Source organism: Podarcis liolepis (genome assembly GCF_965112155.1).
Source record: "Podarcis liolepis genome assembly, chromosome: 14".
Lineage (NCBI taxonomy): Eukaryota > Metazoa > Chordata > Lepidosauria > Squamata > Lacertidae > Podarcis > Podarcis liolepis.
In genome coordinates this window covers 4,274,082-4,286,872 of record NC_139569.1, presented here as the reverse complement: position 1 = coordinate 4,286,872, position 12,791 = coordinate 4,274,082, and the positions used below count along the sequence as shown (strand labels likewise).

The 12,791-nt window shown below is 41.1% G+C and overlaps 2 protein-coding genes across 4 annotated transcripts in view; both read right to left on the bottom strand.

Annotated features, from left to right (window-relative positions):
- The window catches only part of CARD11 (caspase recruitment domain family member 11), a 335,243-nt gene that overhangs the window by 27,967 nt on the left and 294,485 nt on the right, over positions 1-12,791 (bottom strand). The gene's annotated exons all lie outside the window — the stretch shown is intronic.
- TTYH3 (tweety family member 3) overlaps positions 1-12,791 on the bottom strand; it is a 76,152-nt gene that overhangs the window by 47,677 nt on the left and 15,684 nt on the right. The window lies entirely within an intron of this gene.

The following is a 12,791-nucleotide window of genomic DNA, read 5'->3' as shown; positions in this document are numbered from 1 at the left end:
GTTCTAAGGTACATGGCTAGGCATAAGCTAAGATGCTGTCCCATCACTTGACTGGTCCCTGAGCTTTGTTTAAATGCCTTAAACTAAGCAAGTAAATAAACGTGTGCGCCCGCACACACAGAAATATTGACCAACTGGTTAATATTTCAATCAACTCTAACCATTTCCAGCATTTAGATATGAGTGAATGTCAACAAAACATAGGCTTGAGTGACATGTTCCCTACTTAAAGCCTGTTTTTGTTACTACTTATTTATGGAAAGATTTAAAAAAATTAAAATTCATTAACATCCTGAGTGCATAGATGTGAATTGAGGTTCTTCAAAATACAGGGAACCTTTTAAGATAGCTACTGCCGCTCCCATCAGATGAACAGCTGGCATTACTAAAATGCCAGGGGTGGGAATGCATTATCTAAATAGCCATTTGTTTTTCCAAAGCCCACAGGGCACAACAATATGAAATTACTGGAAATTTATGTTAAAAATAAATTGCTGGGGAAATCGAAAAGGAAACAATCCGATATATGGGGGGGGGGGGATGCGGAGAATGCTATGTGAGAACTGGAAGAACATGTCAGTGGAAAGCTATCAAGCAAGAATATAGATTTCCTGTTAAACGTGAAAACAACAGATGATCCTCAGGGTCCCTTCCAACTCTACAATCTTATGATTTTATGCCAGGAGAGGGAGAATTCAATTTGGGGAGAAGCAGTTATGTTAGACTTGCAAGGACAGTGAAGCAAACAGGGATCTGAATCTAGGTTGCCCAGCTCCAAGCGCAGCTGAACCACACTGGTTTTCACAGCAGCAGATGCTGCCTCTTAAAAGATCTAATGTGCTTTTTATAAACAGTGAGATGAGCTAATCTGCTGGAATATTACCAGGAGCAGCTAAAATAAGTGGCTTGAATATTTTAAACGCTCAAAGAAGAATTAAAAACAGAAGAAAGCAGTAGATTAAAAAAAAAAAACAGCTCAAAGGGATGCTCCAGTCTACAACCTGACGTTGTGTCACATCTAATGTCCTCAGGCTGCTCTAACCGCTACAATTGATTTGGGTGGTGGAAATCTCTCTCTTTAATGTCCATGTTTTCCAAACAGGCTTTAGTACTCAGTCAACCTGGGAGCTCCCTCTTTGTATCACCAACTGCACTGACTGTTGCAAGGACTGTAACATGCCCTTAGCGACACAGAGACAAAATATTCAGTTGTATTGCGACAAATTCCAGAAGAAGCAGCCATGTTAGTCTGTGGCAACAATACAGCCTCTGAAGTGCTGCAGTGCTTTAGAAGCTAATTGGTTTGCTGTAGCCTGAGTGTTTAGCAAGCCACAGCCTACTCTTCATTTTAACCAAGCCACAAGCACAAGAAGAATCCCATTTGAGTGTTCTGAAGATGGATTGGTTTGCTAGATTGAAAAGAATTTTAAAGAGGAAGTATTCATGTGTAACCACTGGAAAATGACATATGAAAATGATTGTGTGGAGGACTATTGCCAAATAAGAGGGCCGTTTCATATATTAGCTGCTTTCGACTAGAACCTATTCTTTTGGCAGGGCTCATTTCAGAACTCTAAACAAGAGACTCCATTACGAGGATGGATTGGGACCCACAACTGGGCTAAGCCCCAAGCTAAGATCAGCAGCCCTAGCACAACCCATTTTCCTTTTCAGAAGAGAAAAAAATGCAGACCAATACAGGGAGAAAATCAGAAGTGGGTACTGTGTTGCAGGTTGGATATTCTGGAATACGGAGAACACACACAACAGAGAAATGAATTCAGCCTGAAAACTACTATAATTATGAGTCTAATTGTTAGAGGATAAACTATTATTCATTCATTCAATTTTTTACCTGCCGTTCACCACCAGGTCCCAGGGAGTCACAACCATTCAAAATTCAACATTAAAAACAGATTAAACAAATTATAATGGCAGGAATAGGGTGGGTCTCAGGTGTCCAAGACCAGGGTAAAGAAGTGTGCCTTCAGCAAACATTGGAAACAATAATGAAGGTACCAGACACACCTCTGTGGGGAGAGAATCCCCAAATGATTTTGCTATTTTGGGATACTCAACTGGGAATGGGAATACGCCCTTAAGTGGATTCATAGGTGGCATCAACCTCCACCAAGGCTAATCGGTATAATGACAAACAAAAGTTTTCAGTGTTGGAGGGGATGGGGCATAAAGAGTTCTTTATAAACATGCCTTGGGAGTGCCCTAAGATTCTTTATAATGGGAGATGATTTTCAGAGAAATTAATGCTGCCACCGACCGAACTTAATACGCACTCCTGCAACTGGCACTTCAAAACCTTTGGAAGGGTGAAAATTAAGATTTAATACATGAAATGTTGATTTCCATTGCTGCTAGCAGCATGAATTGAAGTTGCAAAAAATTGGAAGACAGCTGACAATAATTTCAGTTGTAGATCCACAGGAATATGGCTATGGTGGAAAAATTTACCTTCAGTATAAGACTTTGTAAACTGCTTTCAGGTTGTTGTTTTTAATAATCAATTGGTATATAAATAATGGAGCCCAAACATAAACAGAACCTACACATATCTAATGCTTTCTTGAAACTCTGGGGCCATAGCTAAAGTATGTTTTGTCATACTTCTTTCTTTTTCAAATGATGTTGTAACTAGGTATACATCCATATTGGGGTGCATGTGGAAGAGATCTATTGGTTACCTAGTTAATTGCCTTGTTATTTTGGTAATCAATAAAATATAGTTTTTTTAAAAAAAACTGCAAGCAGCCCCAGCCAGGGTGGTCAGTAGTAAAGGATGATGGGAGTTGTGGTGTATCTAGAGGGCCACAGCTTCATCAGCTCTGAACTATATGCAAACTGAAGCTGAAAGCTGAATGCACTGAATTTTAAAATAAACTATTTCAAATTAAGAGCATATCCCTAACGTGATCAAAAGCCAAGTTCCTTCAAGCATTCACCCCAAAAGCAATGACTGCATATATTGCTGTCTCTTTCCATAAATATCCCCCTTTCTGGCTGTTCCCTCGGCATTTCTTAAAAAGAAACATTTGCTTAATGCTGTGTATGTGTGCATCCTTTGAATTTAATAGGGTGCATATGGATTCTTTACATGTGGAGTTGTGTGTCCATATACAAAGAGAGAGAGAAAATTGTTCCTGAAAGCAGCCTGGTTGCTGTTGCTGTTTTACTGGTGTCCTTGATTCCAAGTTCATTTCTACCACCATGAACACCAAATACTATTCATCTTCCTTCAACATTAAAGGAACTAACATTCAAATTAAAATCGACAACATACAGGAAACAGATAAAAACCACCCAAGACCTACAACAATTATAGCTAAAGACTGCATTTCTGAACCACTGAGACTCAAACCACTTTCCTCAGTACTGCAGGACCTGACGGGGGCAGGCACTCAGCTAAGAGGCCTTGTTCAGAAACCTTTTTAAATATTTTCAAAAAAGAAATTACCAGTAACTTCTAGCTTGCTTTAAGGAATTGTGTGCATTGTCATGTTTTTCAAGCTGACAATACGAAGTCTAGGTGGCTTGCTGCAATCAAAATGGAAGTAAACATTTTACCGTGAAGAATATTCTGAAAATGGTAACAATGCATAGGTGGTCCCACCTAAGATACAGGGACTTGAAAGGATACTGTTATGTGGCTCTTGAAGGGATGTGGGATTTTTTTATCCAGGTTATCATTTGCCACAGACGATATCTATGTTGCATGGGCCACTAGAAAGAATAGTCTGAGTTAAACAACTGCAGCATTCTTTGAATGATAAAGAAGCAAAACTCTGACGCCACAGTATGTGTGATGGTCCCTAGTTCAATCCTTGGCATCTCTGGGTAGGAATGGCAAAGACTCCTGTCTGAAACAGTACAGAGCCCATATAGCAGACAATACTGAGCTGGATGGAGAAATAATCTGACCTGATTCCTTGATTATTTATCCTGGGAACACATTAACACCCGGGGAACATCGGAACAACTGCAATAGCTAGCAGCTTTTTGAAAAGTGAAACTTGTTTTATTTCTAAGAATAACCACCAGCACATGAATCATTTTCCACATTTAAAGAATGGCAAAGCTGCTTCCTATACTATTTGGAAACTATGTGGAAAAACAGCTGCACCCAAAATTGGCTTTCCACAACAAAGAGTCCGACAGTTCATATATTTAAATCCCACCTTTCAAACCAAAACAGGAAGCTTAAAGCAGATAACAATCTAAAACCTATAAGTTAAGAGGAATCTAAGTTGACTGGTTAATGTGCATAACAACTGGCTATTGTGCACATTCACCAGGTTTCATGGTGAATGTGCACATAATCCTTCCATGAAGAGATACCTGTACCCCGGTCAATATACATAATCTCCCACAGACCTCAGTAACTGTGCATATATCAGCTGAATTTCATATATTCTCTTATCATTATGCATAATCCCCAATCCTCTGAGAAATGTGTGTATCTCAACTGCAATTTGTACATCCACCAGGTAATATGCACATTCTCCTATTAGTATGCAGTCTCAGCTGTTTCTGCTGTAAGTTGAGCAGCTCAATTCTGATGGAAATTCCTCCATTGAGTTTTACAGAATCATAGAACTGTAGAGTTGGAAGGGACCTCAAGGGTCATCTAGTTCAACCCCCTGCAATGTAGGAATCTCAACTAAAGCACCCATGACAGATGACCATCCACCCTCTGCTTAAAAACTTCCAAGGAAGAATCTACCACCTTCCAAGGAGGTCTGTTCTACTGTCAAACAAGTTCTTCCTAACGTTCAGTCACAATCTCCTTTCTTGTAACTTGAAACCATTGGTTCAGGTCCTAACCAATCCTTATAGAGGCAAAACTAGTTTGCTAGACAGCTATTTAAATGATGTGAAATGGCAAAAACTCGCTTTAAGTTCAAGGAAATGACTGGATTTTTAAAACAAAAACAAAAACAACCACTTCCATGTACAATACTATTGGACCAACGTGAACTAGAGCTTCCCAAAACAGGCAAATCAGACATCTTCACTTAAGACTAGCAGAACAATATATGGAGACCTGAGATAAAAAGTTCTGGATCTGTGAAGTGAGAAATCCACTTGAAGATGCCAATGCTTTTATTTTGAGGTACAGACTATTTTAGAAGAGGTGAGCACTTGGGGCAAAAGCTTAGCTCCATTCCTCCAAGAGGAAAAGGGTGTCAACAAAAACTGTTTACGCTTCAATCTTGTAAGACAAGTCATCTTAGATTTATTCTCTATTACCACACTTGCAAGTGGCTGATGAATTTCACAGTTGCACAGCAACATGAAAACCTAATGAGGCGAGAGGTTGACTGTCAAAGAAAGCTCAGTGCTCCATCCCTCCTCCACCCAAGGTCTGTCAGTGGAGAAAAACAGACACTGAAATGGCTTCAAACACACTGACTAGAACTTTGCACATGGTGTTTTTTTTCTTTCTAAATGGTCGGGGAATACCAGCAAATACAAAAAGGGGTAGGGTTTGCAGAAAGGCAGTTTCACCTTGATTTTATCTGGTCTGTCTCTCCTTGCTGAGTAGAAAGCTGAAGGGCCTCAGATGATGATTGCAGGGTCCAGGTTGGTTCATATGGGGAGAGGCAGTCCTGGAGGTATTGTGGTCCTGAGCCATTTAAGGCTTTATAGGTAAAAACCAGCACTTTGAAGTGGGCTTGGAAATTAATCTGCAACCAGTGCAGTGGAGCCACAATCAGTGTAATATGCTCAAACCAACTTGTCCGAGTGAGCAACCTGGCTGCCGAATCCAACACCATCTGAAGTTTTCAATCTGCTTTCAGAGGCAGCCCTACATATAATAAATTGCAATAATCTAACCTAGAGATCACCAGAGCATAGACAACAGAAGTTAGGTTATCCTTGTCCAGATAAGGGTACAGCTGGGCCACCAGCCAAAGCTGATGGAAGGCACTTGGTGCCACTGAGGCCACCTGAGCCTCAAGCGACAGCAAAAGATACAGAAGTACCCCCAAGCTACGTACCTGCTCTTTCAGAGCAAATAGAACCCCATCAAGAACAGGCAACTTCCCATCCTTCTAGTCTAGGCAATGATCCACTTCAGTCATATCTGGACTGAGCTACAGCTTGTTGGCTCTCATCCATGCTCCAAACCTCTGGATAACTCCATTCGGTGGTTTCATTTAGAACAAAGAAAGTTGCACCTGCCAAAATTCCTGCTTCTGCACAGCTAGGGGCCCTGTCCTTTGTACTTGGTCACTCCAAACACAGAAAACTACAGATACGTGCTGTAAAAAGTGGATCCTGTGCTGCCAATTGGAGTTGAAAGCGGCCAGAAAAGCTGAAGGTTAGTAAATACTCTTAAACATTCAGACAGAGCCAATATTCATAAGTGCAAGCAAATAGAATGGTATTCTTGGGCATATTTATTTAGTAAAATGGGAGTCCCGTAGCACCTTAGAGACCTGCGAAGGTATTGTGGCTTAAGCTTTCAGAGTACCCCAACAGTGTCTGTACCTAAACGTGATTATCAGGGGAGAAGGGGAGTGGAGCCAAAAGGCCAAGAATGGGAAGTGATAGTAGTAACCATACGCAGTAGAGCCAAAGGGTGTTTTAAAGGCCATCTAGTCCAACCCCATGCTTTATGTAGGAAATTCAACATAGAGCATCGCCCAATAGGTGGCTGTCTTGCCCTACATTCTGTCCAGTTTGCGTAACAAACCCAGGGACACACAAAGCACAACCAGCCATTGATTAGACCGTAGAGCTGTGCCTGAGCAGCTGCACAGATATCAAGATATATGCACAGATCAGCCTTTTCCCTTACGTAGACAGAAAAAAGATGATGGTTGATGGAAAGGCAAGGTCAGGCAAGTGTCGTAAGATTACACCACAAACATATGCTTCTTTCTCAATGTTACATTGCTATCCAGTAGTGAAATGTGTTTCAGCTGCACTATGGAGTAGAAGAAAATATTGCTGGTATTCAGCATTTGCTACTAAGCCTACAGCTGAGATTACAACCGACAGGGAATTCTGCCCCATCCCACCCCCAGCACATGCAAGCATGTGGGGGATGAGAAGAAAGCGCTGCGTTTTAACAACTACTTCTTTTAATTAACAAGCAGCACATGCTGCAAAGGTTCATTAAAGTCTTTCCACAATCACCCCTTTGCATTACCACCTGCTCCTGACCCCAACAAATAAGCAAGGGCAGGAAGCGGTCTTTCTGCCACCATTTTTCAGATTCATTTAGAAACAAGTGACATATTGTACCCAAGTCATATAGGGTGTTGGAAATCAAAATCAGCACTTTGAATTGTGCCGAGAAACCATTTGGCAACCTCGGCTAAAATTCTCCCTTTAATCCAGTCTCTAGTTCTGTATGTCAGTCCCTTCCTTCCGGATCCTTGATAATGCTGATCATGTATGAGAATCTAGCATTTTTTAGGCCCTCCAAAAGGTGCAATGCAATGCACTACCTCCCCTAAAATGACAGTCTTAGAGGAGGTAAGTAATTTTCTAGCTGTCAGACAATTTTATTGTATTGTATCAATGAAACTAAGCACAATTTGCAATGGTGGGGAGAATGCCTAGACAGCACCGAAAAGAGTATAACAAAAAAATAGATCAAGACTGGATTTCAGACTCTCTTAGGACAGCTATAAAAATAAGAGATTTGTAAGCACAATATTATAGAAAGAAAGTGCTGTAAACACACAGAACATGATGCACACATATATTTAATGAGTGTGTCTGAAGACAAAGTAGGTTGACCTTCTGCCACAATGTTATTAGGTAAGTTCTCAAGACTCAAACCATAAATGAATTAATGTAAAACATGCATGGTGTGTTTTAAACAGGCTTCTGACCTCAGGATTATTGAGGTGTTCAAGCAGTACAGTCAAATGTTAACAATAGGAGCAGCAGTACACAAAGCCCTTTTCTGAACAATTCACATAAGCACTGAGCAAAAAACAAGTTGATGCTTCAAAAGTGAAGAGCACGATTTGTGTATATGCAAAAATACTGGCATAAAGTTCCCCTCAAATAGCTCTTAAAACCACTGTAAATTCCAGTCCAGGATTCAAATTTAGAAAAGAGCTACTGTCCAATACACAGAATGCTCCCATTCCCAAAATCCACTTTTGAGTGCTCTAAAGTAAAAATGGCAAAAATAAACTTCAGTAATTGAAAGCAACCATGAAAAGCAAGATAAAAGAACCAAAAATCACCACTGCTGCTGTAACATGGAAGTTGCTTATTAACACTGATGGACTATCAGAAGCCACAGTAACATAAATTCACATTAATGACAGAGGGGAAGGTGCAAATATATGCTAGAAAAATGGGCTTGGTGTTGTTTTTATATGATGAGTCCTTATATTTTGACAAAAGAGAAGGTAAATACAGTAGCAGTCTGCCCCTGCCTGGGACAATCTCTTGATCGACACACACCAGGCACAGTCTGAACTGGATTTGCCTCATGCAGGAAAAGGCAGTATGCAAGGTGCCAGAAGCATCTGAAACCCCACCTCCAATCTGGAAGGTATTTTTAGGAATGCAGCTCATGCCTCCCAAGATACTTCATGCTGCCACCACTAGAATAATTAGCAGCTTGACGCAGGTGCAAGGTAATCTGCTGTTTTGACAGAGCAATACTTCCTATGATAACATGTCAACAGCTCTTCAAAAAGTGCAAGACCTACTCAGAGCTATATCCTGAGGCAATACCATTCGTGTTCACCCAATAATCGTGATTTGCTAATCTTTTAAAAGTTTATTTAATTTCTTGTATTTCATAGATATTTAACAGATTTTCAAACCACCTTTCAAGATACATTATCCTTCCAAAGTGGTTTTTATTCTACTGTTTATCTGCTACACCGAGAACCAGTTTTGATGTTAAAAGTTAAAGTTAAAATATAAATACTGTTGCCTGGCAGATTTTTAACTAGCCTGACTTTTTAGGACAATGAATTAGGCTTTTTCTCACAAGTGATTTGTTTAAGCTTGTATATAGTTTAACTATGGTTGCTTTGCTTCTGTATAAGTATTATGTACATAAAAGTGATCACAGTGAATGTGCAGAGCTAGCCTAAGGGCTTGTCTACCCAATACATCAGTTTTTAAACTGTACATAATACAAACTAGTTCAATTACAAGTACAAAGTCAGCTTGATCAGTGTTAGAAACAGATATGAAAGCTAAGAGCTAAATGACACCTTAAACCTAGGTTATGGGTGCCACAAAGGAATGTCTAGGTGCGCTTTACTTATAACAAGAATACAAAGCTGAAAATGAATGAATTGCAGCTAAAATCTTATATTCATTTTTCACATGGTCTAGTCCTCATCTGAAGACTGAAAAAAAGCCATGCTTCCCCTGCCCACCCCCCTAATATTTCTATGAGGGTCCCTTCTCCAGTCCTCAGAAAGTGACTGGAAGTGGGGAAGGAGAAAAAAAAGTCCTCCTTTCATTCCAGCAGTGGCAGTTTTAATCTGAAATCTTAGGCGCAGTACTGCACCCAGAGCTCAGAAACTGCTCGCATTAATTAAATTCCCTGCCGCAAAACGCGCCTAGAAGAATGGGAGTTTCAAACGCTGAGCTTGAGCAATCTTTCTTGCTTTCGGAGTAGCTTTTCTCCATTTCAACAAAGTAGTTAAATAACACATTAACACATTGAGTTCAACAAGTGCCAAATTTGTGTGTAGTACTAAACAAAAAGGGGACGCAGGTGGCGCTGTGGGTTAAACCACAGAGCCTAGGACTTGCCAATCAGAAGGTTGGCGGTTCAAATCCCCGCAACGGAGTGAGCTCCCGTTGCTCAGTCCCAGCTCCTGCCAACCTCGCAGTTCGAAAGCACGTCAAAGTGCAAGTAGATAAATAGGTACCGCTCCAGCGGGAAGGTAAACGGCATTTCCGTGCGCTGCTCTGGTTCGCCAGAAGCGGCTTAGTCATGCTGGCCACATGACCTGCATGCCAGCTCCCTCGGGCAATAAAGCGAGATGAGCGCCACAACCCCAGAGTTGGTCACGACTGGACCTAATGGTCAGCGGTCCCTTTACTTTTACTAAACAAAAAGGAAAGTCTCTGAGATGAAAGTAGTGTGAGTTGTATTTGCACACTGATTTCAGGAACAGCGCCATTAATATGTGACAGTTATGTAATTACTGAACTAACAGTTTCTACAAAATTATATTGCATTACTCAAAACTGCACCTAGTTTGGCCCAGTACATGTGCACCCAATACAAATAGTTGGATGTAAGAACTGGTGGTGATGTTTTTTGTCTTAAATGAATGAAGCTGTTGGCATGGCACATACATGCGTTTATCTCTCCATTATTTACCGTATTTTGACTTCTAGCCCACAGTATCCCCAGCAATTTGGGAAAGATGTGAACCTAGGAAATTATATCTTATCCACTAGATCAGAGTTCATTTTCCTGATGTGATGGAAATTATGCTAAGGGCTTACAAAGCAATGTTTTGCTTCAGGTTGCATCATCTACAGTTTCCCCCTTAAACATAAAAATGATTTCTATATTACAAGCAAAAGCATGTTTGGAATCTCTCTCTTTTTCACTATAGAGTCCTAAAGGATGAAATAAACCAATAAGAATAGATCATATATTTAACACTCTATATAAATTCCCTTCAAGCTTCTCTTTAAGAATGTGGATTTCTACTGTAACACCTCAGAAGTGTCATCTCCTGTTGCAAATGCAATTAGCAGGAACTTAAATTTACATCCAAACTACCCTGTTTGCTTCCCAACACATTTCATGCAAACCCCACTTCCTACCCTGCAAAATGCATTAAAAATGATCAAAATAGCCAATTTATTACATGTATATCCCACTTTTATTCTAAGCAGTTTAAGGTGGCATAGAAAGTTCTCTTCCTCCCCATTTTATCCTCACAATAACTTTATGGGGTAGTTGTCAGAAGGAAACAATATCTTACGAGCAGTTTTAAGATGCCATGCTGGGATAAACTAGTAACTGGCTCATTTGTTAAGGCTTTAAAAAGAAAATCTGACATTTTGACAAAAAAAATGGCCTTGTTCTTTGAAGGGTACATGTATAGTTCTCACACAGCAATGGCCTATATCTGCTGTAACTCACAAGAATACTTTCTGGGTCTTTGGAAAGGTATAACCCACCAGAGAATAGAGAGGTTTCCTAGCGATCAAGATGGGAATTTTATGGACCACAGAGATTCCCTCTCCCTGGCCCTCCAAATGAGGTTGATGTTGTACCAAATATCCAGATATGTAGTGAGTCAGATCAACTCTGCCCAACTTGCGCCCAGGTATCAGTAATACAGGCCAGATGGGCTACCTCCTTCCCAATGAAGCCATGGATGAGTGAAGTATTAAGGTAAAACAGAGCAATGGAGAGGGCAGAATAAAAGTTGAAACCGTGGAGTATGCATCTGATCATAGCCTTAAGACCTCCTTCCCCTATCCATCTTAAGACTATGACCAAATGCAGACCCCTTGGCTTCAGCATCACCCATCAATCCCTCCCACTGCAACTCTGCTCTGTTCACTGTCTAGTTCAGTGTTTCTCAACCTTGGGTCCCCAGATGTTGTTGGACTATAACTTCCATCATCCCTGACCACTGATCCATTAGCTAGGGATGATGGGAGTTATAATGCAGCAACATCTGGGCACCTAAGATTGAAAAAGCCTGAAAAAAGTTATGGAGGAACTCAAAAGCTTGCACATTATAAAGTAAGTGTAATGGTTCCTAAGGGGGTTGCTTGTGCGTAAGCAGGTGCCTATCTTCCTGGCTGGGTGCAAACACCTGGCTGGGTTGCCAAAGTGAACCTGCTCTGTCCGGACAGCCACACGCCCGTGGCTGACTCAATCGCTGGCAGAATCCGTGAGTGGGCGTTTCTTAAACTTCTTCCAGCAAAGAAGTTCTTTGACGCCTAGTCTCCGCCTACCCTCTCTGCGCAGGGAGGGCGTGGGCAACGGATGACCCCTAGTCTCCCCGCTGGTCCCAGGCAAGGAGTCATGGGACCGCCTCGCCACTTCCCCCACCTGCCCCCCTTCTCCACTGGTGCTACGCTGATTCTCTTCCCCAGAAGATGGGCTGCTTCACCTGATCCCTGGACGCCCTCTGGAATCCCTCTGGCTTTTGCTCTCTCCCTCCGGCACTGATGGCAGTTCCCTGACAGTAAGGGTACATATTTAAGTTTTCTCAACATTTAAGGCATAATTGGTTTATGTGACCCCACAAAGACACTGCTGCCTGAGAGTATAAATACCTCCTTGCTAGATCAGACCTAAGTCTAGCATTCTTTGCAACAATTCTAGCAGTCAGGAAATAGGTGATGAACCAGAATAGGGTAGCGGTCCATTTGTGAATAATAGTATCTTCTGCCCACTCATGTAAGCTATAATTAGGTAAAGTGATGTCAAAGACCATGCTAGGAGTACATGCTGAGAAGCAAGAAAGAAAAGAACATTACTTTTATTTCCCTGCAACAGGAGAAGGTAGACAATACCTAGATTTTCCCTGGCATTTAATGGGGTATTTTAAGATAATGAAAGCAGAAACCAGCTCTCTAAAAGGCTTTTCTAAAGATCTCTACACAATGTCACTCCCCACTCCACCTTCTGATTAGAGAATAAGCAGAGAACTAGCATCTCAGAACCTTGGCTGTGGTACGTTACCTATCCCCAAGCCAGCTTTTAAAAAGGAAAGAAAAGGGATTTTAACTGTTGCTCCAGCAAAAGTTCTTTTGTTGAAAAATGCCACACAGGTGTACTATACAATAGAAGTCAG